Source organism: Opisthocomus hoazin, chromosome 3 (genome assembly GCF_030867145.1).
Source record: "Opisthocomus hoazin isolate bOpiHoa1 chromosome 3, bOpiHoa1.hap1, whole genome shotgun sequence".
Taxonomy (NCBI): Eukaryota; Metazoa; Chordata; class Aves; order Opisthocomiformes; family Opisthocomidae; genus Opisthocomus; species Opisthocomus hoazin.
In genome coordinates, this window is record NC_134416.1 from 105583565 (window position 1) to 105609930 (window position 26366).

The 26366-nt window shown below is 50.9% G+C and overlaps 1 protein-coding gene across 2 annotated transcripts in view; it reads right to left on the reverse strand.

Moving 5' to 3' along the window:
- Positions 1-16385, reverse strand: part of RNF152 (ring finger protein 152) — a 42742-nt gene extending 26357 nt beyond the window's left edge. Inside the window, exons 1-2 of one of the 2 annotated variants that reach the window (XM_075415319.1) lie at positions 16242-16385; positions 4161-4241 (exon numbers count right to left, since the gene is read on the reverse strand). The gene's annotated coding sequence lies outside the window, so the exon portion shown is untranslated. The remainder of the gene's footprint in view (positions 1-4160; positions 4242-16241) is intronic. The other variant, XM_075415320.1, reaches the window with a different exon arrangement.
- Between the last annotated feature and the right edge of the window lie 9981 nt (positions 16386-26366).

A 26366-nucleotide genomic window follows, 5' to 3' on the forward strand; every position in this document is an offset into this window, starting at 1 on the left:
AGCAAGCTGTCATAGAACAGGAGCTGATGAAATGGGGAAATTTACAAAAGAATTAATACAATACAGTTCACAAACTTGTTTCCTTACCAAGGAAACATGTTTAGCAGTTTCCTTTTACGTAGCACTGAAGAACTGCAACTTGTATTTCTTCTGCTTGTGATTTTTGTGGTGGCCTAAGATGTTTCCTTATTCAGCTAATGCCTAGGTGACTCCCAGTTTTCACTTCAAGCTCCCGAGACTCTGAACACACGTATCCCGATGCACAAGAATAACACCCACTCCCCACACGCACCACAACCAAATCACAGTACTGTTTGCAGATTAAGCTGATACTCAACAACTCTAAAAATGTATGAAAGTAAGGCCAGCAATGAATGCGGGAGTGTCCTGAGGAGCAGTACTGCTCAGTCCTCTTTGTGACCATCTCCAAACATCGAAGGTTTGGTTTAGGGTTTTTTTTGCTTTTTTCAGTAAAGCTCAGCTGGTTTAAACAATTCTCCCGGTGTTCACCAACATGGGAGAAAGGAGGAAGAGCTGATGAAAGATGCTGCTCCTTTCAGGCAGTTCCATGCTTTCGGTGCTCTGCCCAAACGGAGAGTACTGACAGCATTCACTGAGGGTCACAAAGCACTGCCAGGAGTCAAATTCAGGCAAGAAAGACACACTTAAAGAAACAAAACAAACAAAACCACAAACAAACTAACCACTCCCTTCTCTCATCTTTTTTTTTTTTTTCTTCTTGCCTGCACATCAGTGGCAAAACCGGAAAAGTGGCAAGAACAGAAAATAAAATGTCAGTGTGGTCAAGAGAGGGAGTTATTTAACCCACAACTTCCCAACAGCTTTTAAAAGTGCTGTCAAGGATTCTCCTCTCTTGGAAGAGACGCATTTACTGAACACAGATGCTCAGCATTTCTGCCATGTGGGACATTACGGAAGCATTCAAAGACAGTTTCACCCACCTAGATGACTGCATGCATATCTCGTGTCCTCTCCACTGCACAAGCAAGCCGTGCTGAAATAAAACCGGATCTGCATGTTACCCTCTTCGATTTGATTTGCGAAAGGGAGAAGCTGATGCATCTCAAGAGTACGCAGCACATCACACCAGCGACTTCAGACCCTCTGAAAGCCATCGGTGGCTTTTTCTCAGACCCATGTGTCATGAACAAAATGGAGAAGAGAGGCTCCAAACTGTGATGCAGGGACAGCTAAGCTGCAGGCAGGCCAGGCCACCCAAAGAAGTGCTTGGCACGCTCCGGAGCTAGGAGCTGCCACCACCTGTAGTACTAACTCAGATGAAAATAAAAGGTATTGAACTGACAGAAAAATAATTGGGCATGGCTACTCAGTGCCCTAAGCTAGTTTTAAAGCAATACAACTGTGCTGTAGTTAGAAAATTCGAAGTAAGGGCAAGAAGGCAGGGACTCGAGCCCACGTTTATGGACCACCAGAATACAAGGCAGAGTAATTTGCAAAGCTACGGCAACCTGCTAAATGCATCTTTTTCCTACAAGCAAATTTCATAAACTATTTGTTTTCACTAGCAATTTTTTTTGTAAGTAAAAAATATCCATATATTTCATTTTTTCCTCCCCATATATTTCACTTTTTCCTCCATATATACATGTATGAGTGTCCATAAAAAACTCTTTCTTCAACCTTTTACTTTTCTCATTTTGCGACTAAGAGAAACATAGAAGAAAGAAGGTGAAAGAGGGGAGCAGACAAGAGGAGTCTTTTTGTATTTTGCTTTTAAACGAAAAAATGGCTAAAATAATACATTTTCTTCTGTAAGTTTTCGAGGTTTCGGAAAAGGCATTTTCCGTTTGAACAAATTCAGTCAGCTGAAAATGCGACAAACACCGAGAACAAATAGTTTTGGACCAAACTGTCTGGCCCTTTGATTTCACGTATACACATAAGGCTATTGCTATACAAAAGAAGCCAACGGTCAGTTCCAAACCGACATTCAGAGGCTATGAAAATCAGATCCCTCTGCACTCTGCCTACGCTGGCCCCGCAGAACACTGCTGATCCACCGTGACACCAGCACCCAGGAGCCTCGGTGGAAAGCGTGCAACGGCTGCCTTCGTTTCCTTTAGAGAATGCACGACACAATTAGCATTTTCCAGCTTCCCTTCTCCACTGCCAATGTGGAAGGCAACAAATAAAGAGTATTAATGGAGGTTTGAGCAGCAAGCCTTGTAAATCACACACACAAATCGTTCCTGTTTGATCCCAATCTTCCACAGGTGTCTGAGAACCACGAACACTGTCTACTAATCATCTCATCAGTAATGCAAATAACCATCTTGGCCTCTCATCAAGTGTCTCTCCGGCTTAAACAACATGCCATTAGATCGCACAGCCCTGTGTGTAAAAGCTGCCAGGTCCCTCTGAAATAACCTCGGTGTGACAATGCTACGTATGTCACACGTCGCAGCAGCAGGCAGCAGCCTGCTGAGCACAGCCACGCATCGGGAGCCCAAGCAATCCCTCAGCCACTGTAAGGGCTCACGAGCACCCGTCCCCAGCTCAGCACACACGAAACGGCCAGATATTGCAAAGGCAGGGATGTCACGGAGGAGGCGTTGTGCAGCTACAGCAACATACCTTCAGGCCTCCTAAATCACAGAATCACAGAATGTTCAGGGTTGGAAGGGACCTCTGTGGGTCACCCAGCCCAACCCCCTGCCCAAGCAGGGTCACCCAGAGCAGGCTGCACAGGACCTTGTCCAGGCGGGTCTGGAATATCTCCAGAGAAGGAGACTCCACAACCTCCCTGGGCAGCCTGGGCCAGGGCTCCGTCACCCTCAGAGGGAAGAAGTTCTTCCTCATGTTCAGACGGAACTTCCTCTGCTTCAGTTTGTGCCCGTTGCCCCTTGTCCTGTCACTGGGCACCACTGAAAAGAGTCTGGCCCCGTCCTCCTGACACCCACCCTGCAGATATTTATCAGCATTTATTAGGTCCCCTCGCAGCCTTCTCTTCCCCAGGCTGAACAAGCCCAGCTCCCTCAGCCTCTCCTCGCAGGAGAGATGCCCCAGTCCCCTCACCATCCTTGTAGCCCTCCGCTGGACTCTCTCCAGTAGCTCCTCATCTTTCTTGAACTGGGGAGCCCAGAACTGGACACAGTGCTCCAGATGGGGCCTCACCAGGGCAGAGTAGAGGGGAAGGAGAACCTCCCTCGACCTGCTGCCCACACTCCTCTTAATGCACCCCAGGATCCCATTGGCCTTCTTGGCAGCCAGGGCACACTGCTGGCTCATGGTCAACCTGTCGTCCACCAGCACTCCCAGGTCCCTCTCCACAGAGCTGCTCTCCAGCAGGTCAGCCCCAGCCTGTACTGGTGCCTGGGGTTGTTCCCCTACAGATGCAGGACCCTGCCCTTGCCCTTGTTGAACTCCATCAGGGTCCTCTGCACCCAGCTCTCCAGCCTGTCCAGGTCTCGCTGAATGGCAGCACAGCCTGCCAGTGTATCCACCACTCCTCCCAGTTTGGTGTCGTCAGCAAACTTGCTGAGGGTACATTCTAACTCTTCATCCAGGTCATTGATGAAGAAGTTAAACAAGACTGGGCCCAGTACTGACCCCTGGGGAACGCTGAAAAACGGAATGCTGAAAAAGCAGCACAGCAGAATGGCTACAGCACTGGACTGGCACTTAAAAATAGAAACAGGACCTCATTTTAGTCCCCCCAGGCCATCACTCCCTGCTCCAGGGATGCCGCAGCAGTGCTGTTCTCCAGCCCTGTCCCTGGATGGATCTCGGGCTCACGCTTGCAGCCATGTCCCCAGCCCCGTCTCTGTCTCCGTCTCCTGCTGCTGGATGGACCCTGGCCCTGCTGCACCACTTGCCTGGGGCTGTCAATCGACCCCGTTAGAGCACTTTGAAATCAAAATATGAGAAAGGCATTCTTCTGGGAAACATCATTACCACACTGCCTGAGAAGTGTGGATCGCGAGAGCTTCCAAAATAAAAAGAAAAGCATCCTCATTAGCCCCTTACCCTTGGCATCAGGCCCATATTGCCAGTTCTCACAACACTTACAGGGAAAGTGGCATACAGAACAGTGCAGCAAACAAAAGGAAAGCCTGCGAGAATGAAGTCAAAAAATACCAAACAGGCCTTGCTCCCACAAAAGCAAAGACAGGCTATACCTGGACGAGCAACTTGTAGCCGTAGTCACTGGTGCTAACAGATCTGCCGTAGCAGAAGGAAGAAAACGGGCTCCCAAGCATCTGCAAAACAGCATAATTCAGGTTTACTTTTAAGTAATTATATTTGGAAAGTATGGCTAGGGAAAAAAGCTTAAGGAATTTAAATATTCCAAATGACAACGTCAGCACTTCAGCACCCCGGGTCCTGCGGTGACCACGCACGCGCGCATCGCCCAGCGCAGCTCAGCCGCCGGCAGTTCCCTTCCTCGCTGCAGGGAGACTCGCTGGGCTTCCAGTGCCACTCTCAGCAAATTTCTACCTTCTAAGCACAGTAGAAATCCTCCTATCAGCACTACCAGCTGTGCCTAAAGCACAGCAACCACCAGCACGCAGGCTGCAAAATCTCAATGTTTGCACGTGTGTAAACAGCACACTTCTGGAAAGGCAGACAGAATATTTTCAGAGTAAATAACACAAAGATTCCAGGTCCTTCCGGATGTCAGAAGGCCATCGTGCTCTGCTGCTCACCTTCATTACCTACCTCCTGCTCAGCTAAGGCGTCTCTGTAGCTCATGGGGATTGCAACCACACCTCACGAGCCCGTTTTAGTGCCTGCGAGGACACCAGCTTTGAGAACGGAAGGAACTTTTCCTCTTACAGTAGTCTGGCTCTTTGGTGCACTACCCGCCCTAATGTTAGCTTGAAGCCATTAAAACACCAACCAACACCAGAGCAGGAAACACGGCCAGGGGAACTAATTTCTAAACTTCACCACTGGAACGGCAGCCGCTGCCCCAGGGAGATAAGCAGGGGAAAATGGGGGAGCTCCTCAAAGCCCGATCGGACCCTAGAAATCCTTCTGGAAGCATAGGAGAGGTGGAGAAAATAGGCAAGCTAAAGCATGCCGGCAGAAGACCTTCTCCAGCCCAAGTTACTCACTTTTGGAAACAGAGCCGCCCTTCATGCCCCTGAGCATGCCCCCTCTTCTGCAAAAGACTCAACTCCTGAAGATGCCAGGACTTTGTAAGACTGGGACTTTAATTAAGAGCCCACTCCTGAGCAGGAACACCTTGCAAGGTGTCCCCTTCTCCGCTCTGACTTGGGAGAAAGCAGAAGGAGGCAAGAGACAAGGCTGATGCTTTCTCCTCTTAACCAAACCACCTACACGTGTACTTTTTCAAAATATGCCCAGTTAGGGCAAGTCATGTTTGGTTTAAGGAGTCTGTGGAGAGAAGTTCTCAGTCCCAGAGCAAAGAAAGGCTAGGGAAAAATACTACAAAGAAAACAGTGTTTTTGTTAAAGCCTGAAGAAAAAAACAGATGGAGAGTGCTTTGGTCCAATCCTCGATGGAACACACTCCAGGAAAATGCCTGTCCATGAAAAAACCTCACGCAGCACACAAACATCAGTCCGTATTTTCAAGACGGCGCTCGTTACAACTTAGCTATCCACTGCCTCCGGTTCAGCAACATCCATTACACCTAAAATCGTGACCGTTCTTTTCCTGCTGTCAAAGCCTTCCCTTCTTCTTTGCAGACCACCTAAATGCACTGCTTCTGCTTAGAGGAAAGCGTTTGACCCCAGTGGCTATCAGGACTGCACAAAAGCACTCTAGCCATGCAAGCCAGCCTACCAAAATTATTTGGGAAATAACATTTGGGAAAAGCCATGAAAATGAACGAACGGCTGCCTCCCGAAGAGCCTACAAGCACACTTCACCACAACCTGCTGGACCTTCACCACACACTGCAGGGCTCGAAAGGCAGACCCATGAGGCAAAGGGAGCTGTACTGGTGACCGCAGCCCAGCAACAGCTCCAAGCGGGGCAGAAGAGGCCCCGACGGGTGCAAGCACACGTGCAGCCTCCACCTCTGCTCGTGAACGGACGCGTGTCTGCACCTGAGGTTCAGCGCAGACGCTCCCTGGGGCCAGGAAGGCATTCCTCCCAGCAGAGACAAGAATAATAACAAGGAAAACGAGAAGGCAGGGTCTAAACCGAAGCGCAAGACAGCTCCCATTGCAAGGCAGGCCACCCATTTAGGAGTGCTACTCGCAGACTGAGCAGGGGGCTTCGCCAGTTGAAAAAGGATCTTCCCCAGGTTAGAGGCAAGCAGGCGTCAGTGCCGGAAGGAAACACAAACCTGTGTGGCCAGCCACCGCAAGCCAGACATCTCCACCGTCCTCACTCCTCTCTGCAGGGGTGAAGGGTGCCAAGGGGACATTACAGCTCCAGCACCCAGGTACCTCTCCCAGGCCTGGGCACCTCGACACTACAGGTGAATCTGGAGCTGCTTGCAATATACTCCATTTCTCTAGCTTCATCGGGACAGTATTTCAGATCTGATTTACTGCCTAGACACAGCACACTGCCACGCGGTGCAGCTGAAGAAGACCGAGAGCACCAGAGTGTGGAAAACAGATTGGCCCAAGCTGTTTCTTTTTCCTTCTGCAAAAACCAATACACTGTGTGGTCTGCATCAACATCCACACAAAAAACGCTTGATCTGTCCTGCACCTCAGAAGCTGGCTGCTGAAAAAAATCCAGAATGCAATTAAAACATGAATTCTGTTAAGTTTCACTTCCCTCTGCAATTTTATAATCGTCTCATCCATCAGTTTTGAAAGAATATTAATACTGGCATCAGCTGGCTCTCCACCTCTTCTGCTGAGCCAGCTCTTTTGAAGCCCTGTCCCTGCCTCTCAGCACCCGACCACAGACGCTGTGAGGAAGAGGAGAGAGGGAGGCAGAACAGGGAGTGGGAAGAGGCCAGCGGGGCACACCCAGCACAGGGGCCACCCCACAGAGGAGCTGCATCTGTCCCCAGGGAGCTACGGCAACTTACAGTGCCTGAGGGTCTGCCCAAATACACTTACCTCAAAAGGAAAACACACACAAATCATGGAGAACAAGGTTGTGTCGGGGATTAACTGAAGTCAACACACAACCCCTACCCCAAACTCAGACCAAATCCTAGGCACGCAGGCTCACTGACACCTTCCAGGCTGGAGACAGTCAGTGATGTCCAATCTTTTTTTTTTATTTGCAAAACCTTTTTTTTTTTTTTTTTTTTTGTGTACATCTCTCCATTGATACAAGCCATGCCTCTCAGTTACCTTTCACAGATGAGGCAACGTCCTTGGCCCCAAATACCTGCAGACCAAAGCTGAAAACTAGTCCCACGCTCCCTTTAGTAGTTCTCCCCAAATACATTGAGTTTGGTACTCAAATACTAGCTCTTGGATTTATTCACACACAGTGCTAATGCAGGGAGAATTGGTTGGTGCAAGTTTTTAGCGTCTGGCTTATTAATTATTTTGCAAAGGTCTACAAGCTGTTGAGTCATCCAGAACTTTTTAAGACACACTGTTCTGTCATTATTTTAAGAACCTAGTTTGAAATGGTTTATATCTATCATGGCCATGATTTATATCACAAACTCCCAAGAACACAAGCCTGACTTTAAAATCATTCTCATCCCGACTGCTTCATTGCAGGTCAGCCTGGTCTGATCCAAGACCAGATCTTGTTGGCAACTGTATTGTCTTTGCTGGTATCATCCACTTTTCCCCATCTACTTTAATGAAACTAAAAAAAGCCCAGAGTACCTAAAGAAAGCCAATTGTTGTGCTCATTTGAGCATAATCAGAAATTTCCGCTTTCTCCTCTCTTACTGCAGCGTGAGGTTTATACTGACTGAACAAAGCTGTAGGAAGAAACTCACTGTAAATTGGTCAGAAGACTGACATGCAGGCCAGAAGCATCTAGTGGCTTGCTAGAACTACTGACATTGCTTCTCCAGGAAGCGGCCGAGTTGCAGCAACTTGCATTTCAGCTGGAAGCCCAGCCTCTAGAACCTGCAGGCTCTTGCTCGTGCTGTCATGTCTCTCTTCTTTCCCAGCAAACCAAAAAGGACAATCACTCTTCTATGAACTGATGTAACTTGAATCTCATATCCCACCCCATAAAACGGCACATCCACCTAGGCTTAGGCTTAATTGTAGAAGGTAGGTGGGATCAAGCAAGGCTGCATAATCCGAAACACTGAGAAACGCTTACCCATTGCCTGATTTCAGAGGATGCTCATAGTAATGGCTCTAAACTAAAAGTAAGGAAGATGAATCCTCTGAAATGCTTCACTCAAAGGTACTGGGCTGGCCTTTACCTACAGTTTAAACATGCAAAAATTACGGATCTAAACTGGAACCAAGATTGCACACAACCCTACCAGGGTATCTAGATCTGGAACCTCTGGAAAATTATAGGTGGCACCTGTAGCAACAAAAGGTGGGCACAGGCTGGATCAGTGGTACCAGAAAGCAAGGGGAGAAGCCAGTGGCATTTGTTAGCGATGCACAGGCACAGAGGGGAAGGAGGGGGAGCTGAGAAGGGCAAGTTTAAGGGGATGAGGAACGAGGCTGCCACAGAGGGAAGAGCAGCATGGACACAGGTAAGTCAGAGAGGAGTCAGGACGCACCAGAGCTCAGTCCATCCCACCCTTAAACAGAATCTGAGGGTATCCCGGCTCTGGGCTGCGAAACCCCCCAGGTACAGCAGCAGATGACCTGCTGAGCATGTCACCCCGCTCTGGCAACGACCACCATCCACAGCCAAACAGTGCTCCTAAGCAGGCCGTTATCCCATGGGATAGAAGTTAACGCTACAGTCCAAAGCTCTACACCCTCTGGATGACTGGGGTCACTGCAGATTCACTTGACAAGATTAATTATTATTTTTCTCTCCCTTTTCTCTTCATACAGTTAGAAAATTACATTAAAACCAGCTATGTTAATTTTTCAATGCACAGACTAAAAACTTGAGCAGTCCAAAGTTAAGAGGTACCTTAATGAAGACTGTTTGTATAACCTCCATCCAGCTCCTGCATGCATCTGCACCAATTCTGTCTCTAATTCAATGATCACAAATCATTTGGGTACTGGAAATCAACCGCTTTGTGAAAAAGATAGGGTTGTGTGATCAACGGGACAGCTGTCTCTCAGACTCTGCCTCACTCAGTGGAGGTTAAGAAGATTAGCGAACGAGGCAATGCAGTGAGAAAAAGAGACAACCATCTTGCTCGAGGAAGCTGGACATACCACCTGCAGGTGGGAATTACCCCTTTTTCAGCTCCACAGTCTTTGCAAGACGCTCAGCAAGTCCCCGAAATCAATTTTTCTTCTGGTGACCCCCGATGGGCCAGTCCCCACCCTCTGCAAATCCAAGACATCTAGGGTTAACCTGCAAGAGCGCTGAGACTCACAGCTGAGGTCAACCTTCCTTGGGCTTCTATCAATCAGATGAACTGCTACATCATACCAGGTATTCTGGCATGAAAATAAAATAAATACATACATACATAAAAATAAAGAAAATAAAACCATACCTAAGTATCTCTTTGAAGTAACCGAAATTGAAGGCGTTTCAATCATTTGGGCCTTATTTGCTCTCTGCCTCCACTCCTCAGCTATGAAAATGAAGACAGTGCCTGCACCTGAGATGTTGCAAGAATAAGAACTTCCCTGCCTGCGAAGCCCCCGGGAAGGAAGTAGCAATGCTGCTCAGGTCAAGGTTTGGGTGGGGTGTAAAATAAACAGATGTAGAGACACATGCAGAAAGTAAATGTGAGGAAGAGAAAATGAATTATGCAGTAATTACCCATCCACTGGAAGAGGGACTCTGTGAAAAGGAAAAAATGATGCAATTATAAAATTAAAGATTATATCATACTGCAGATGCAAAGGGGAGCTACGCAGCGTTAGTCCTGGCACTTCCTTGCTTTTGTCCGCCTGATTTTGTAACCCCACTGTTCTCCTAATGTCATTATTTTGTAAGTAATTTAAACACAACATAATTATGAGCTCATATGTTTATATCTTTTCATCATTAATAACGTGTGGAACGACCGGCAGACTCTGCTCCCAGCATGATTGATGCCTCCAGCAGATGGCTGTGAACGATTCTTTTTCTTCCACCTTTATCCGAGGTAAAGAGCGGGGAGGAGAGAGGGAGACTTTGTATTTAAACTTCCATTCCGTGCACAAACATTTGAGGATTTTGGGGTTGTTTCAGAGCAGGAAACCAAGACCAGCATCAATCAATGGCTCTGAAACGAATCCTAACGGATCAGACTGAAAGAGCGGAGACACTGAGCAGCCGATGTGCCTTGCCCAAGGTCAGAGGGAAAGCTCCCAAGGCCTGGATCCCAAATGACCCCACTGACAGACTCCTGCCTAAGCCACGGAATCCCTCCTCCCTCCCGCATTAAAACTTGTTTAAGTATAATTATTGCTGTTAACTGCAGGTCAGGGAAGAAGCCAATCGCCTCCAGGCTGCGTTTGCTGGTGAATGCAGCCAACAAGCAACTTCTGAGAGCGTGTCACAGAAAATACAACTGCAAGCAAACGTTATAGCTGTCTGTGTTCATCCTGGATAACAACTGTTATATTGGGTTTTTTAAATAAATTACCTTGTGTGCCTCGGACTTCAGGCAAATGCCAACACGTTTCTCCGAGTCAGATGAGTCTGGCTCATGCTGCTTCATGAAGGAAAGCAGCTGCAATAGCAACAACCTAACTTGTTTTATTTGCAGATTATATTAGCTGGCAAGAGGCAGTGTGTGACAGCATGCGCGCTACGCAAGCTTCATGCTTTTTAAAAAGTCTTATTTGTCTTTTTATGACCCCAATTGTAAACACCCCCCCCCCTTTCTTTTAAGTAGTATTTTTACCTTGTCTAATGGGTGCCAGCAGCTACTACCACAAGCTTTACACGCTCTTTTGTTCCTAACAAAGCAAGCTTTGCTTCCATCTTTCCCCATTCTCAGAGAACAGAGCCTGCAAAACCCAGAGCTATTAAGTCCTGGGGTGCAGCCGGTCAGAGCCTGCAGCGTCCCCGGCACTCCAGGCCTCACCTCCTCTCTCCAGCGCACATCTTCTGGAAAAGAGCTTCACCGTGGAAAATCCATTACGGTGGTGGAAGCATTGCAGCCCTTCCCTCTCAGCACCCTCAGTTTGGTTTAAAACCTAACAGAGAAAGCACTACACCATCACTGAACGCATCTGGGCAGCACCACACAGTCAACACGCACAGGCAGAAAGGTTACTGCAGCAAGATGTTACCCCACGGCTGCCTGTTTCAGGATTTCTTGCGCTGGTGGCCGGCACCGTTGGCAGGGACCTGCACGGGATGTCTGGCCCGAGCCCCAGAGCCTGTTCTTAGCTACCGCAGTCATCTGCCGTGCCACACTGCCCATGGTACGACTTGGTGCCCGTGGAGGGCAAAGAAGCAAGAGGCGTTCTCCTTCACCAAGTACCACATTTCTAACAGCGTAGAGACTTTTGCTCGGATGCCAGAGATGCCCAGCCCCGTCTCCAGTGGGCAAGGTTAGTGCAGGGGGAGAGGGACCAGCATCCCCCTTTGCCCTGCTGGCGTGGCTCAGTGCTCCACATCATCTGTAACCCATGATGGGGAGCCAGCCACGCGGCTCCCCCCTTCATCTCACCTTGGCAGACGGATCTGAGCTTAGCTGCATCTCAGGCCGTCTGAAAAGAGCGACACACGGGTGTCTGAGATTCAGCTCTGCCCTCTGGGGTGACAATTAATATTTTGACATCAGAGTGTGATGCTGGCAATCTCTGAGGAGCCACTCTGGGCCCCAGGACAACAGGCATGTATTGTCTTCATGCCAGCATCAACGGAGCGAGTGGCAAAACACGCAGTGGCTGAGGGATTGCACGTGCATCCCACACATGCTCCTTGACACCCCGACGCTCCCGTTTCTCATGTCGCTGTCTGAACAGACGCCCGTCTTTTCCTCCCGTCCAGGTCTGGAAGAAATGTGCCCGCCGCATCCAGCACAGCTGTACTGAAAAGCTGTACTGAAACTGTACAGAGACTGCATTTGCTCACGGAAACCATTCGGGGTGAGACGTACGGTGCTGAATGTCATCTTTTCATCACTGTCAAATTACCACTGAATTCAGCGGGATGACACCGGGAACACGCAGATCATCACGCTGCCACGCGCAAGCACGCCTCTGCTTAAGTCCTGTCCAGGCTGCACGTTCCCATCTGCTCCGACGGTCACCTCCGTTCAGCCCAAGGTGCCCTGGAGGTCAAGGAAAGCAGGCTCCAAGCTGCGGCTGTCAGCCTGCCAGCCGTCCCTAAATCCCAAGTGGCTTTAGCCTGACAAAAAAAAAAAGGGTAGCCGTGCCACGAGGAGGCACCACGAACAGGCCCCGTCTGCTGGAGATACATGTCCTCTGCCCTCCTGCCCCTCCATTGCAGCCACTGCAGTTCCTTCCAACGTCACCTCGCACCAACCGCTGCCCTGGAGACCATGCACGCCTCGCGACATGGCCAGGGCTACGAAGGTGCCGCATGTTCGACCACCACACGTGCAATGCCTGGCCAGGCAGCTGCTGCCAGGCAGAATGAAGAATAGCTGAAAACAGTCTGCTGCTCCTCAGAGAGAGCGCTGCTTCAACAATTGCCCAGTCAGCCACTAATCTTAATGAAAACAAGGGGGAAATTAATGGTCTTCAAGACCGCCAACCATTGGTGCAAGCTGGCCGAAACCAGCCAAACGCAAAGGGCAGGAGACGGACAGCGCTCGTTTCCTGGGGAAACTAAGTCGAAACTAAATAAAATAAAAACCAAATGCAACCTACGGTTTGTTTGATCAGCGGCGTTTCCTCGTTCTGCTCCGTCCCAGGAAACGACGTGCTGCTCAAGCAAGCCGGCGAGCTGCACAGCACAGACTGCAGCTCAGCTCTGCAGCTGCCCAGCTTCCGCGCATCTGGAGCGGGAGGGGGCAAACCAAACTCCTTCACACCTGCAGGTCATTCTGAAGGGGTAATTTCTGCAGCGGGAAGACAGGCAGGGGGCAAAGGCATTCGCATCTGAAAGGGGTGCAACGCTGAAGCGCTATTACTCAGCTCTCAGAGCGGAAGCTGCTGGGGCTCCTCTCCCCCCCCTTCGCAAGCCCCAGCCCTGGAGGTGATCCCATCTCAAGAGATTTCAGCATCTCTCTCCTCATCACCTCGCAGCCCGTGCCGCTCGGCCACCCGCACCAGGGGGTTGCCTTTGAGTCCACTCTGCTGCGGTCGGACCGCCGACCGCTGAGCCCCTGCCAGCCCAGGGTTTCGGGAGCTGCTCCACCATCAGCTTGCATCGACCGAGGGCTGGAAGGGCTTCCTCCGAAGCCGTTCGGTTTGACAGACTGTGCTACAGAGCTTCATCGGTTCCAAGGGCTCCTCTGCTCCCCTCACAGAGCCCAGCACAGCAGCAGAAAACCTATCTGTGTAGAAAACAGCACTGGCGAAGCAAGCAGGCAACTCTGGACAGACTCAGAAGCAGCTGTGGAATTTCTCTGGAAGAGCTGCTTAGCAAAAGTCCAGCCTCCCATCCCATTTCCAGCCCACCCCCCCACCCACCGGGCAGAGGCAAAGCATAAGAACAGGAGAGAATTTAAGGCATGCCAGGATCCCAAGCTCTGGGAATTAGTTTCCCACATTCTCCGCAAAAAGAGAGCGCTCACGCCCAAAATCTTCCGCCTTGAACTCAGATTGCACATCCTTTACTCAGCTGAATAACCAGGCTGAAGCCAGTGGAACTACTTGCCTGAGTAACTGCTACTCGATGCACGGCAGGGCTGCAGAACCGGCTGACAAATAAATACAGGTACGCAGGACGCGAGACCACCCTCTTTAAAAGGCCGGTGCCAAAGTCAATGCCCGCACGGTCAAAACCGCAAATCACCGGGTCCTTGGCAGGGTCACGCCAACCGATCGGGGCATCGCGTCGGTCACATGCCTCACTTTAGCCCCGTATCCTCCAGGTACCATCAACTGATCGGGGTCACAGTTTGGAAAACATTTCACTGATTTAGAAAACTAAATTCCGCTCGAAAGGACGGCTTCGGCATTTAAGAGCAGAAGCTCCACTGGCTTCCAGCAAGACTTCGGGTCCCAAGCGCAAAGTAATCCTCTGCAAAACTCCAGCAGAGAAGCACCACTGCCCCTGCTCTGCAGGCACCAGTCCCGAGTCACGTCAGCTCTTCCATACTGAGCCCAAACACGATACCACATCTGTTCTCCACCGTGCAAGTAAAAAAGGCGTGCAGTTCACCCCCTGGAAAGCTTACGAGAGGCAGCCCTGAGCTGAAAACCCTCGCGTGCAAGCTTGCTTGCGTGTATCCCTCTCTAATTTCACCGGGACAACACGCGTGACTAAAGTTCAAGCTGCGCTGAAGCCTCTGTCAGACTGTGGCTGATGGAGCTCCTGCTCCAGTTCATCGAGGGGTCAAGGTGAGAAGCCTGAGCTGGAGCCAGAAACAGGTACGAGGAAAACATGCCCAGGGATTTTGGCAAAGCTGGAGGCCCAAGCTGAGTCACTTGGGGAAAGGTGGCCAGCGCCCAGAAGCACCTACCCGCCCGTTCCCAGCGCCCTCCGCTAAGCCGTAGCGTATCCTTGGACGAGCGGCTCACCCCAAGTTATCGCATCTGCATGTATAATTTAAACAACACTACACGAAAGCCGAAATAATATTTATTTCCCTGCTGGCATTTCTAATCTGGATATTCCAGTGCTCCCAAGAAGACTTCACAACACGCGTATAAAACTTCCACCGGGCGTGGTGCAAACAAATTTGCCCCCCGCAGTCAAGCAGCAGAAAACAAATCTCTTCATCATCCATCTTCACATACCCAGCAAGCTGTCCGAACCCCCCAACAGACCTCACGGGTTTGATCCAGAGCTCCGGGCTTCCCAAGCACGCTGCCAACAGGAGCGCGTGCGTGGCGGGAATGTTCCAGACCGCCCCGTCCCGACAGCCACGGACACACCAGTGCCACCGGTGCCACCGACAGCAAGGGCACGAGGTCCCAGCCCCGCAGCCCTCGGCCAGGGCTACTTGCGCGTTGGCCTTTCACGCCATTAACAAGAAGCCGAAAGCCGGACGCTCACCGTTACGTAGCCAAGAACAGCGATGCCAGCAGAGGGGTTTTTTCCCTAAATTGCTGTTATTATTGTCCCACGAGCCCTGTGGTAGTTCAAATTCAGCGGGCATCGCAGCAAGGCCCGTGACCCCAGCCTGGGTCCAGAAGGTGTACGTAAAGGGTACAGGACCTTCGGATGTACACACACACGTTGGAAGTCGGGAGGTTGCAAATCTTTTCCAACAGCGGCCTCAATCAGAGCCAAGACCGAACCAAACCCGCAGCAACAGAAGAGATCTGGCACGTACCATAAAAAAATAAAGAAATAAAAAAAATAATTAAAAAAAAGAAAAAGAAAAATATAAAAAATAAAAAATTAAAAAATAAAAATAAAAATAAAAAATAAAAAATAAAAATAACAAATAAAAATAAAAAATAAAAAATAAATATAAAAAATAAAAATGAAAATAAAAATAAAAATAAAAATAAAAATAAAAAATGAAAAATAAAAATGAAAAATAAAAATAAAAAATAAAAAATAAAAATAAAAATAAAAAATAAAAATAAAAAAACAAAAGATAAAAATAAAAAAATAAAAAATAAAAAAATAAAAATAAAAAAATAAAAAAATAAAAAAATAAAAAATAAAAAAATAAAAAACCCACCCATGGACCATATTGGTGAGGAGGAGGAAAAGAGTTTCAGCGAGGCATTACTGCATTTATCGTGCCGTTAATCGGAGCTTATCAAACGCCTGTTTGCTTTCTTCCATTATTTTTTTTGTTGTTCCAGACCCCTACCACACGCACCCCCCCCAGCCAGCCCGGCGCGCACCCCCCCACCGCGCACCCCCGGTTCGGCGGCGGCCGGGCGGCGTGTCGCGCCGTGTCGCGACAGAGCGCTCGCCTGAGGGATGTCGGCAGCGCTCGTCCATCCCGTTTCGGCACCCGAAGCCGTGAGGGGGTCCCGGGCGGAGCGGGGGCTCCTCAGCGGGCGGGGGGGGGCCGCGCCGCTCCCCTCAGAACCCGGCGAGGCGCCTCACGGCAGCTCCTCCGTTAACCCCCAGCACCCTGAGGGGGGGGTCACCGAGAACCGGGCAGACCCACCCCCAAACCAACCCCCCAAGCCCCCGAGTCCCCGAGTTACCCGGCTCGGCTCCCTCACGCCGCGCCAGCGGAGCTCTCCTCACGCCGCCGCCCCGGCTCTGCCCGCAGCGAGCCGTGCGCGGCGGGACCGGGCAGGGCAGGCGGTTACGAAACGCGGGCGGGAGAGAGGGAGGCGTGGCGGGGGGTGGGGGGGCATCCGCGCTCCCCGCCGCCGGACCGACCGCCACCCCCCGCCCCGGGGAGCCCCGCTGACCTTGCCGCCATCCGCCGCAGCCCGCGTCCCGCCGGCCCGGCCCCGCCCCCCCCCCTCCGCCGGGATGCGCGGGCGAGGCGGGGCTGAGGCGGCGGGGCTGAGGCTGAGGGGAGGCGGCGGGGCTGAGGCTGAAGCGGCGGGGCTGAGGCTGAGGCGGCGGGGCTGAGGGGAGGCGGCGGGGCTGAGGCTGAGGGGAGGCGGCGGGGCTGAGGCGGCGGGGAGCCCCGCAGCCGCCCCGGCCCCCGCCGCGACCCCCGTCCCTCGGCTTCCTGCAGAGCCAGGGGTCGGTGCGGGGAGGAGGGCTGCCGGCAGTGTGACCGGGGAACCTCTCCTCCCCGGCTCCTCCAGAGTAAAACCTCCGTAATCGGCAAAAGAAATGATTTTCACCGAAGCCCGCTTGGTTTCCTCCCCTTGGCTGCTCCCCCTCTCCTTTGCCATGGGGTGAATCGCGGAGCAGGGTCTCCAGCAAGCCTGGTTTGCCCCCGGGGAGATGCTACAGCGCGTACAACTCCAGGCCCTACCATAAATATTTCAAACTCCATTACCACTCTCGGAACGAACGTTCAAAGCAGATTTTCACATCCCCTGATGTTCCTCGGTTCAAACCTTCCCAGTCAAACAACCGAGGTAAGGCAGGAGCAGACGAACGGGCCAAACCCAGCCACCAGTCTGGGTCTGGTTCCCCCCTCACGCCTGCCTCCACAGCGTTGGTCATCACCATCCCTGACCTCTCCAGGCGTGTTTTACACCTCAGACATCATTTTAGCACATGCAGCTGGCTTTCGCTTCTCCACCGAGAGGCTAGAAGGACGGCGCGAAAGATTTCACTGCTCCCCTTCCCCCCCACCGCCCGGCTGACCCATCCGAAGAGCAAAGACACCAGGGGCTTCTCCCCAAACACACCAGGGGCTTCTCCCCAAACCACACCAGGGGCTTCTCCCCAGACACACCAGGGGCTTCTCCCCAAACCACACCAGTGGCTTCTCCCCAGACACACCAGGGGCTTCTCCCCAAACCACACCAGGGGCTTCTCCCCAGACACACCAGGGGCTTCTCCCCAAACACACCAGGGGCTTCTCCCCAGACACACCAGGGGCTTCTCCCCAAACCACACCAGGGGCTTCTCCCCAGACACACCAGGGGCTTCTCCCCAAACACACCAGGGGCTTCTCCCCAAACACACCAGGGGCTTCTCCCCAGACACACCAGGGGCTTCTCCCCAGACACACCAGGGGCTTCTCCCCAGACCACACCAGGGGCTTCTCCCCAAACCACACCAGGGGCTTCTCCCCAAACCACACCAGGGGCTTCTCCCCAAACACACCAGGGGCTTCTCCCCAAACCACACCAGGGGCTTCTCCCCAGACACACCAGGGGCTTCTCCCCAAACCACACCAGTGGCTTCTCCCCAAACCACACCAGGGGCTTCTCCCCAGACACACCAGGGGCTTCTCCCCAAACCACACCAGGGGCTTCTCCCCAGACACACCAGGGGCTTCTCCCCAAACACACCAGGGGCTTCTCCCCAAACCACACCAGGGGCTTCTCCCAAAACACACCAGGGGCTTCTCCCCAAACACACCAGGGGCTTCTCCCCAAACCACACCAGGGGCTTCTTCCCAAACACACCAGGGGCTTCTCCCCAGCCTCCCCTGAGCTGGGCAGGGGTCTGGGGGCTGCCTTCCCCCCTGCTGTCGGGGACAGACCATCCCCTGCGGCACCCACCGCCACCCACACCGGCCACTCCAGGTCCCCTGGGCTTTGTGCAGAAGAAGCCTTGGAGATGCCAAGGAGGAAGGGTGCACGGTTGTGGGTTTTTTTTTTTAATTGGAGGAGATCCTCACGCCAAATTCGCATCGGGTATTTGTGTAACATCCTGTTTTTCGAAGAGGCGTGCCAAGTTTGGGAGGCACAGCTCCCAGCACGCCTCCGGGTGCCAAGTCCCTACCGTTCCCTACACCAGATCCCCCCAAGAACTGAAGCCGAGGAAGTTCCAGCTGAACATGACAAAGAACTTCTTCACTCTGAGGGTGACGAAGCCCTGGCCCAGGCTGCCCAGGGAGGTTGTGGAGTCTCCTTCTCTGGAGATATTCCAGACCTGCCTGGACAAGGTCCTGTGCAGCCTGCTCTGGGTGACCCTGCTTGGGCAGGGGGGTTGGACTAGATGACCCACAGAGGTCCCTTCCAACCCCTACCATGCTGTGATTCTGTAAGAACGCAAGCAGCAGCCGATGCCCACAAGCAGTGCCACGGAACCAGATCTCTGTGGACACAGGAGAAGAAAACTCATTACAAAATGGGAACAAACGTCCCCTCTGAGAAAGTGCCGGCCTGCGCTGCTGCAAATGCTGTCTGCCAAAGAGGCCAGGGATGACCCCGATGCAGAGGAAGACAACCCGCTCGCCGAGACGGGTCCCGCAAGGCAGCGCTGCACAGCGTTGGCACGCTGACTTTATTAATTATATCCCTATTGTTGCTGCTGTGGTTTCATCATCGCAGCAGAGTGTAGGCAGCTCAGCTCTGAGGCCAAGACACCTCCATACACCCCAGCCCGGGTGAAGCGGGCAGCAAAGAATTCAGTCGCTCTCCTGGAACGCGAGGTCCCGATCCCAGAGGATCCTGCTTAGATTTTAGCATCTGACTCCCTCTGCTGAAAGGATTCAAGTCAACGTGTTCTCCTGGCAGGAACGCTGCCGGAGAGCCGCAGCCGGCACGGGGAAGGGGAAAAGGAGCGTGATCCAGGAGGATTCATATGTTGCTGTCGCCGCCGTCCCCCGGGCTGCACCCGTTATGAGAAGAAGAGCCTTTAAATCTCCAGGGAAGAAATCTGGAAAAGTTCCCAGCAACAGGCTGGAGAAAAAGGACAGAGGGAAATAGAGTTCAGCTTCAGATTGCCCCACTCGGTTTATTTCGATAACACTCTTTTCAGCGGGGTGCGGATTTGTAAGCGGCAGCAGGTTGTTTGGCACGGCCCTTCTCAGCGCCTATCTGATAAAAATGGCGTAAAAAGGCTCACCCAGCGCCAGGGGCGTGCAGGGACAGGCAGAAGGACAGCCCCGCGCTCTGCTCTGCGGAGGCGGCTGTGCTCTGCTGCCCTGGGCTACTCGCTCACCACTTTGGTTGGATCGAGCGACCTTTCTTTTTCCACCTAGACGTTTCTAACAATTTTTATAAGGACATCGTACTCAATAGTCCAAGAGAGCAAACTGCTGTTGGATGGCTTCACTCAAGCGTAGCTCATACCAGGGAGGCGGGGTCCTGAGGCAACACCATTCACCGGGATAACAGGAGTAATCCCTGCAAGTGCAGGAATCACAGAATCACAGAATGGTCAGGGTTGGAAGGGACCTCTGTGGGTCACCCAGTCCAACCCCCTGCCGAAGCAGGGTCACCCAGAGCAGGCTGCACAGGACCTTGTCCAGGTGGGTCTTGAACATCTCCAGAGAAGGAGACTCCACAACCTCCCTGGGCAGCCTGTGCCAAGGCTCCATCACCCTCAGTAACAAAGGTAACTACCACCTAGTTTCTCCGTTGTGATGACCTGAGGGATCTCCAATAGGTTTGCAAGACCTCAGTGCCAAACTTTCAGCTCCGGGAGTGAGTCACCAAATAATCATAAAACTGAACCGGAGCTTGTGAGCGTTTTAAAAATAATCAGCACTTGGGGGATCCATTCCTTTTAATTTCTGAGCCTACAGCGGAGACTTAAATCCCATTCCCACGGTTTATTCTGTTACTAAGAGGCCTAGGAACCCTTTTTAGCCTAGTTTCCTAGAGAAACAAAGTTTACATCATCAGGCTGTCTGTGTATCTTCCTGCCTTCCTGTTTTCCTTCAGCAGCGTTTGAAACCGTTGGCCGAGCTGTCAGAGGAGGAGAAATCAGGGACAGGAGTGTCCCTACTTTTTTTAATTTCCTTTTTTAAATCACTTACGTGGCAGAAGAAAGAAACTTCCTTGAGACCCCCGCCAAGCAAGAGGCAGGGAGAGCTCAGGGGTTCTCCATCCAGCCTGCAGCCAGCGAGCACGTGTGCGTGAGGCGGCAGCACCTAACCAAACTTCGTAATATGCCCTGCTCACGTAACGACTTTCAACGGAAAAAAAAAAATGAAGACTTCTACGGTCTCAGGCCTCTGGGTCTAATGGGATAAAAACTACATCAACCATTAAAATCTCTGCTGAATTGGCCCCGTCAGACCTCGCGCCTTGCACAAAAGCTTTGCTGAAGGCTGTTGCCTAAAACTGCGAGGCGAAAGGACAGCCCGCAGAGATTCAAAAGGCATCGGTGGAAACAGGTTCAAGCCCCACTGTTCACAGGTAATTGTCACTCCCTATGTTGATACCCGTGTGATAAAATTGCGATGAACATTTTGGCTCATCAAAATCTGACAGCTCGTACACATTCCCTTGTTCTCTTCCATAAAACACTGTTTTATTGCACGCTTTAAAATATTCAGCAGAGTGAGTATTTTTACAGATAGCTAACCTGAAAATGGGCACGTAAAAAGGCCGCATATTTGCGGTAACTCAGTTTAATAAATTGCTTCAGACACCTAGTCTCTGCCTCTCAAAAAAACACAAAAGTCTCTAGAGGACAGCCTTCACCCCTGTGCTAACATTAAAGGCTGCAAGCAGAAGATGATCAACGTGCTTACCAGAGAGGAGCAACAAATCTGTATTCACCTGTACGCCATTCAGCCTGCTCTTTGTCCTTGGGTTAGGTGCAGAAATTTGACCAATAATATTCCCCTTTGATAGTTTTTAAATGCTCATTTATTAATTATAACCTTAAAAATGAAGGCGCATTGACATCTTTAGGTCCAAAACGTGGGGAAGTTGCTCCTTTGGTATCAGCCACCTCCCTTTACAACCAAAGCGGGGCTGCCCCAGGAGGTGATTCAGAGCAGGACTCCAGCTCAGATACTGCGAGTCACCTTCTGCCTGGGCTAATCTCGCTCCACAGACAAGATAAGGAGAAAAAGCTTCCTGCATGGAAGTTTAGTGCCCAAAGATAGGCAGTGCGAACAGCCGCCTGAGGCTCCCAGTCCAGGAGAGCACCTGGGCGTGCTGAGACATCCCTTTGCCTCCCTCACAGTGGTGGCCCAACCGAAACCCAACTCAGGGAGCCACCTCGGAGGAGCCGCAAACGCTGTGTCCCACCAACCGAGGTCCCACCTACGGGGCTGCCTCACCACCAGCCCCTGGGCAGCCTGCGTGGATGTGCCCGAGATGTGCCAACCCGGCACACCGGGCGAGCTGCCCCCAGGCCACCAGCCCGTTTTGGCATGGCATGGCTGAGGTGGGAAGGGACCTCTGGAGATCCTCCTGCCCAGTTCCCCATGCTCAAAGCAGGGTCAGCAACGGCAGGGTGCTGAGGGCCATCTCCTGCTCAGTTTTGAGCGTTTGCTGCTGGTGCGGGGTGCTGGATAAACACACCAGGGGTGCTGCCACAGCGGTTACTGTCAGTACAGTCCTGGACATCGTCTCTGCTGCTGCAGTTGTCAAGAAATGAAAGAGGGAAAAAAAAAGCACTTATGAGCTCTGGCAATTATCTGCAGAGCTGCACGCTTATCTCCCCTTGCCCCATTACAAGGCGACGTTTAGAAAAATACACTGATAAATCAAATCTGGATCCGTTGTTTTTTACCATACATCAGCACGGTCATACCTGTATCCTCTCAATAATTAACAGTGCACAGTATATTACACAAAAGAGTGAACATCTATGTGAAAAATGTTGTCACGTCAGTGAATTTCAATTACCAAAACTTGATTATTTAAAAAAATCCAACTCTTCTGTTATCCAAAGCAACGTTGAATTTGTTGCTGGGCATTAATTATATTGCAAGTCCATTAGTTAGACAGCCCCTCATTCATCCACGTTAATTCACTCTCCTCCTCTGAAGTATCTGGGGTTTAACAGAATTACAGTCCTCATACACAAACACAACACAAATAAATGACATGGAGCTATTTCATCTTGATTTACTAAGTGCAACAACTACTTCATTCACTCTTCTGGACTTGCATACTGGAGCATCACAACCGCCCTTTGGCACCAGCTCACTGCAGAATAACTACAGATAGCCCCATGGCTGACAAAAAGCTCCATTAAAAAGAAAGTTGAGGTTGCAAATGCAAGCATTCAAAATTAGAAAACGCCCAAATTAGGGCTTGATTGTGCAAGTCCCTCCTGACATAATCATACTTTTCAATTACATGAACGCACGTGGGTTTTCACAGCATCCTGGGCTCCTGTTCAGCTGCGTGGGATCTTGTCAGCACAACCCTGTCATCTCGAACCTTCCCTGTCATCTCCCCCTGTGCCACCACTGCAGCTCTGTGTCCCAGGCTCCCTGTGCCCTCAGCCCTGGTGGGCCTCTTCCTACTCTTCCGCACAATCTCTCCAGTTTTCTGTGCCAGGCTGTTGGCCACATTTCACCCCAGTAGTTTCCACCCGTGGTTTTCCAAGCCTGCTCCCAGACCAGGTTTCTTACAGCGAGGTCCAAGTCCCCGGCCCCAGTCTTTCTCTCTAGGCTGCTTCAGTCCACCTATTTATGCCACGTCCACAAACAAAGGCCAGGACCCTTCCTCCTCACCATCTGGGGTCCAGGAGGGAAATGACGCAGAGCGCAAATCTCCGTGGCTGTGCCAGGAGGCACCAAGAAGAGCCTTGCCAGAAACCTCCTGCTCAGAGTCCCTGCAGCCATAGACCAGAGCACGCTCTCTGCAGACAGAAACATCAAAGACTTCAGCTGCCAAACTTACCAGCCTATACCGGGTGCGTGCAAACTGCGATTTTCCAAGGGCTTATAACTTGGCCGAATCTGGGTGTTTTTCACAGGAGCCACGAAAGACGCACGCATAAAACTAGATTTTCCACATAACATTATCACTGCCTGATCACGGTTTCCCTTTCTAAAGTTCAATGGCGCTACATCTCCTGCAAGAAAAGGAAAAAAATTTCCTAGAAAGAGGTGAAGAGCCAGAAACATCCCTCCAGAATCAGGCTGAGTAGTCATCTGGCACAGAAAATGTTAGCCCAAAAGGTTAAGGTTTCGACAAGTTACAGAATATGCAAAAAAAGTGGTGCAACTCAACTCTGACATTAATTAAAGTGAACTGAATAAGAGAAAGGTTCTTTTCTCTGGCCTAGCACAAGTACCACATATATTGCCCTTAGGGTGGTATGAGTCCACAGTTCATGTTACAGGCCTTGAGAAGATGAAATCGCGCTGTGTAAACACTCCAAACGTTGTTCATTAGGACCGAACAACCCAGCCGGTTCAGGGTGTTTCACATCCCTTGATTGGTGTTATAAAATGTAGGGTTACCACAGGCAGGACGCCCGGCCCGTGTCCAATAACTGAAGACAGGTCCTGCCATGTACTTTCGCAGAGGAAATAAAGCGAGGCATGGAAGTCTCTGTTTATGCAGACTTCTTTGCTTGACTTGTTTATACTACACATTTGCAAACCACTGGCTGGTCTGGCCAGCCCTTACCTGCACGAGAAGCTGCGCCGAAGCATCCTCAGCGGAGGAACTTGGCTCACGTAGTTAAGTGGTAACAGGATTAGGACCAAGGGTGGGAATTTCAGCGTCAAATCCGAAGCACGCGTGGAAAAGCAAGAACACTGGGGTGTTTATTTGCTTAGTGCTAGTATGGCAGCTTCATCCTGACGCTTCCTGAAAATGACATCATTTATAATTAACACTACAGCTGCAGATTCACCACCATTTAAAATTAATCAAGTGACAAAGCTCTTTAGGAAATCGCATGGATTTTCTGGGATAGACAGAATGGATAGTCAAGTCCATGAACACAAAGCAAATATTGTTTTTTATTGGGGCTTCTGAAAATGAGAGCACCCTGTCCACACCTCAGCAGAGGGGATGGCATTGCTGGTGGCCGGGAAGTACATCAAAAATAGTGCTGTCCCTGCGAGCGATGCCTGATCGGACTGCCCTGGCTGAGGCAAGCAGTCTGTCATTCAGGGCCTCATCCTGCAGTCCTCCCACCTCTGGAAGAAATGTGGGGAGATTATTTCAGCAGCGTCTAATTTGAAGACTGTTCGTGCAAGCAAACATCTTCCGGACCAGCCCTGCCAAGGCAAGGGCATCCAAACCCCTGCTGTAAGTCCTTATGGGCTTTCCACCTCCTGCCCTGCCGAAAACAAGATGATGCTGAGAGCATTTGGGACCTCGCTGGCTAGAAAGCCATTGCAGCTAGAAAGCCATTGCGGTGCTGCAGACACCCTTGTTGGTAGGGGTCCTACCCCTGTGGCCCCAACTAACACGGCTCTACCGCGGCGGTGGGAGAGCTCTCAAAAATGCTGTCTTTTCCCAGCCTCACTCAATTAACACGTGTTTTTCCAAACCACCTGCTTATGGTCCAAAATGGAATAAGCTTCTCATTAAGCTGATAGATCCATCTCATAATACTCGCTCTCCCAGAGCTCCAGTCAAGTGAGCTTTCTAGCACACTGCCACTTATATCACATTTAAGATTGCTGCTGGAAAATGTGTACGGAGGTTCTGAGTTCAGACCTCTGGGCTGCAAGACTTGCCTGACCCACGTGTCTGATGTCAGTCCTGTGACATGTCAGCTCTCACACATGCCTCTGAGTGAAAAAGAGTTGTTTAAACCCCCGTATTCACATCGCCCTCACAGGAGTGCAGACCTTCTTAGAGATCTGCCTGAAGAGCAGGAAGGTGTGGCTGAAGGGCAAAAATTGCCCAAACCCCATTTCTGAAGTCTGATGGGACTCACACCCTTAAATCACTAGGAAGCTTTTGAAAAATTTACTGTCTCACTGTCTGGACTGATAAAAATTACCTGTGGGAAAAGCTTTGCTTTTAAACACCTTTTTTAGGCTTGGAAAAAGCCTCACCTTGCTCAGGGGAAGCAAGAAAAGGATTAAAGGCCTTATCTTGCCTTTCTCAACTTCTCAACTTTCCCACTGATTAAATTGCTCAGCAAATCAAATCCTCTGAGGAGGCCAAAGGGTACGACGGGGCGTGAACCTCACGGGGCGTGAGCCTTGCAGCGCCACACCAATTCCCGTTAAAACCAGTGGAGGACTTTCCAAGGACTACAACAGGATCTGGATGGTCCCACAGAGAAGTTGTGAAATACTGGTTAGAGCTGACCCTGTCTGCAAGGAGCACGCACGCACCCTTGCACGCCAACGGTACAGAGACGCGTAGGAGGGAGCAGACAAGGTCTCTCCTCTTCGCAAGGAAGGGTAGCCTGATTCTCCGTTATTTCATCCCAATATCTGTGTCCTGGCATTAATAATAGACCAACCCGCAAAAGGAGCTCATGGGAGCCTACATGTGGGTTGTAAGCAAGCTGCCAGGTTTCCACCAGGGAGGCTGGGGGGGAAGCTGCCCAAGGCAGAAGGGGGCTTTGGAGAGCACTTTGTTCGAAGTTGAGGCGTTCAAGACTGTTTTGCGCATTCATCATCCTCAAAGAGGAGGGCTTGGCTGCCTTCCACGGAGAGAGGGGAGTGCACGGCAATTGGACCCTCGGCAGCTGCCAGGGAAAAATAATCCAGAAGGAACATGAATAAATAAAATACATTTTGCTAGTCCTAATATTACACGGCTTTCTTCACGCTCTCCCTCTAAGGTTTTAATTCTCTTCCAACCAGTTTCCGTTCCTCTGCCAGCCTCTATCATTTTCCGTGTTTCTTTTACTATTTTTTCTTCTTGATATTTCTTTCCTCATTTTTTTCTTTGAAAAGCAGCATCCTGTGCCCTCTCATTGTCTCTTTCCCATGGTGTCCTCATGTGTTCTCCCCATATTCTGTATCACCTTGTCCATTTTTTTAGTTTTTCTCATGGGTTGTTCTCTCCCTGTCTCTCTCCCTTTAAATCCTACGCTGCTGTTTTCACTTTATTTGCATGTCTTTC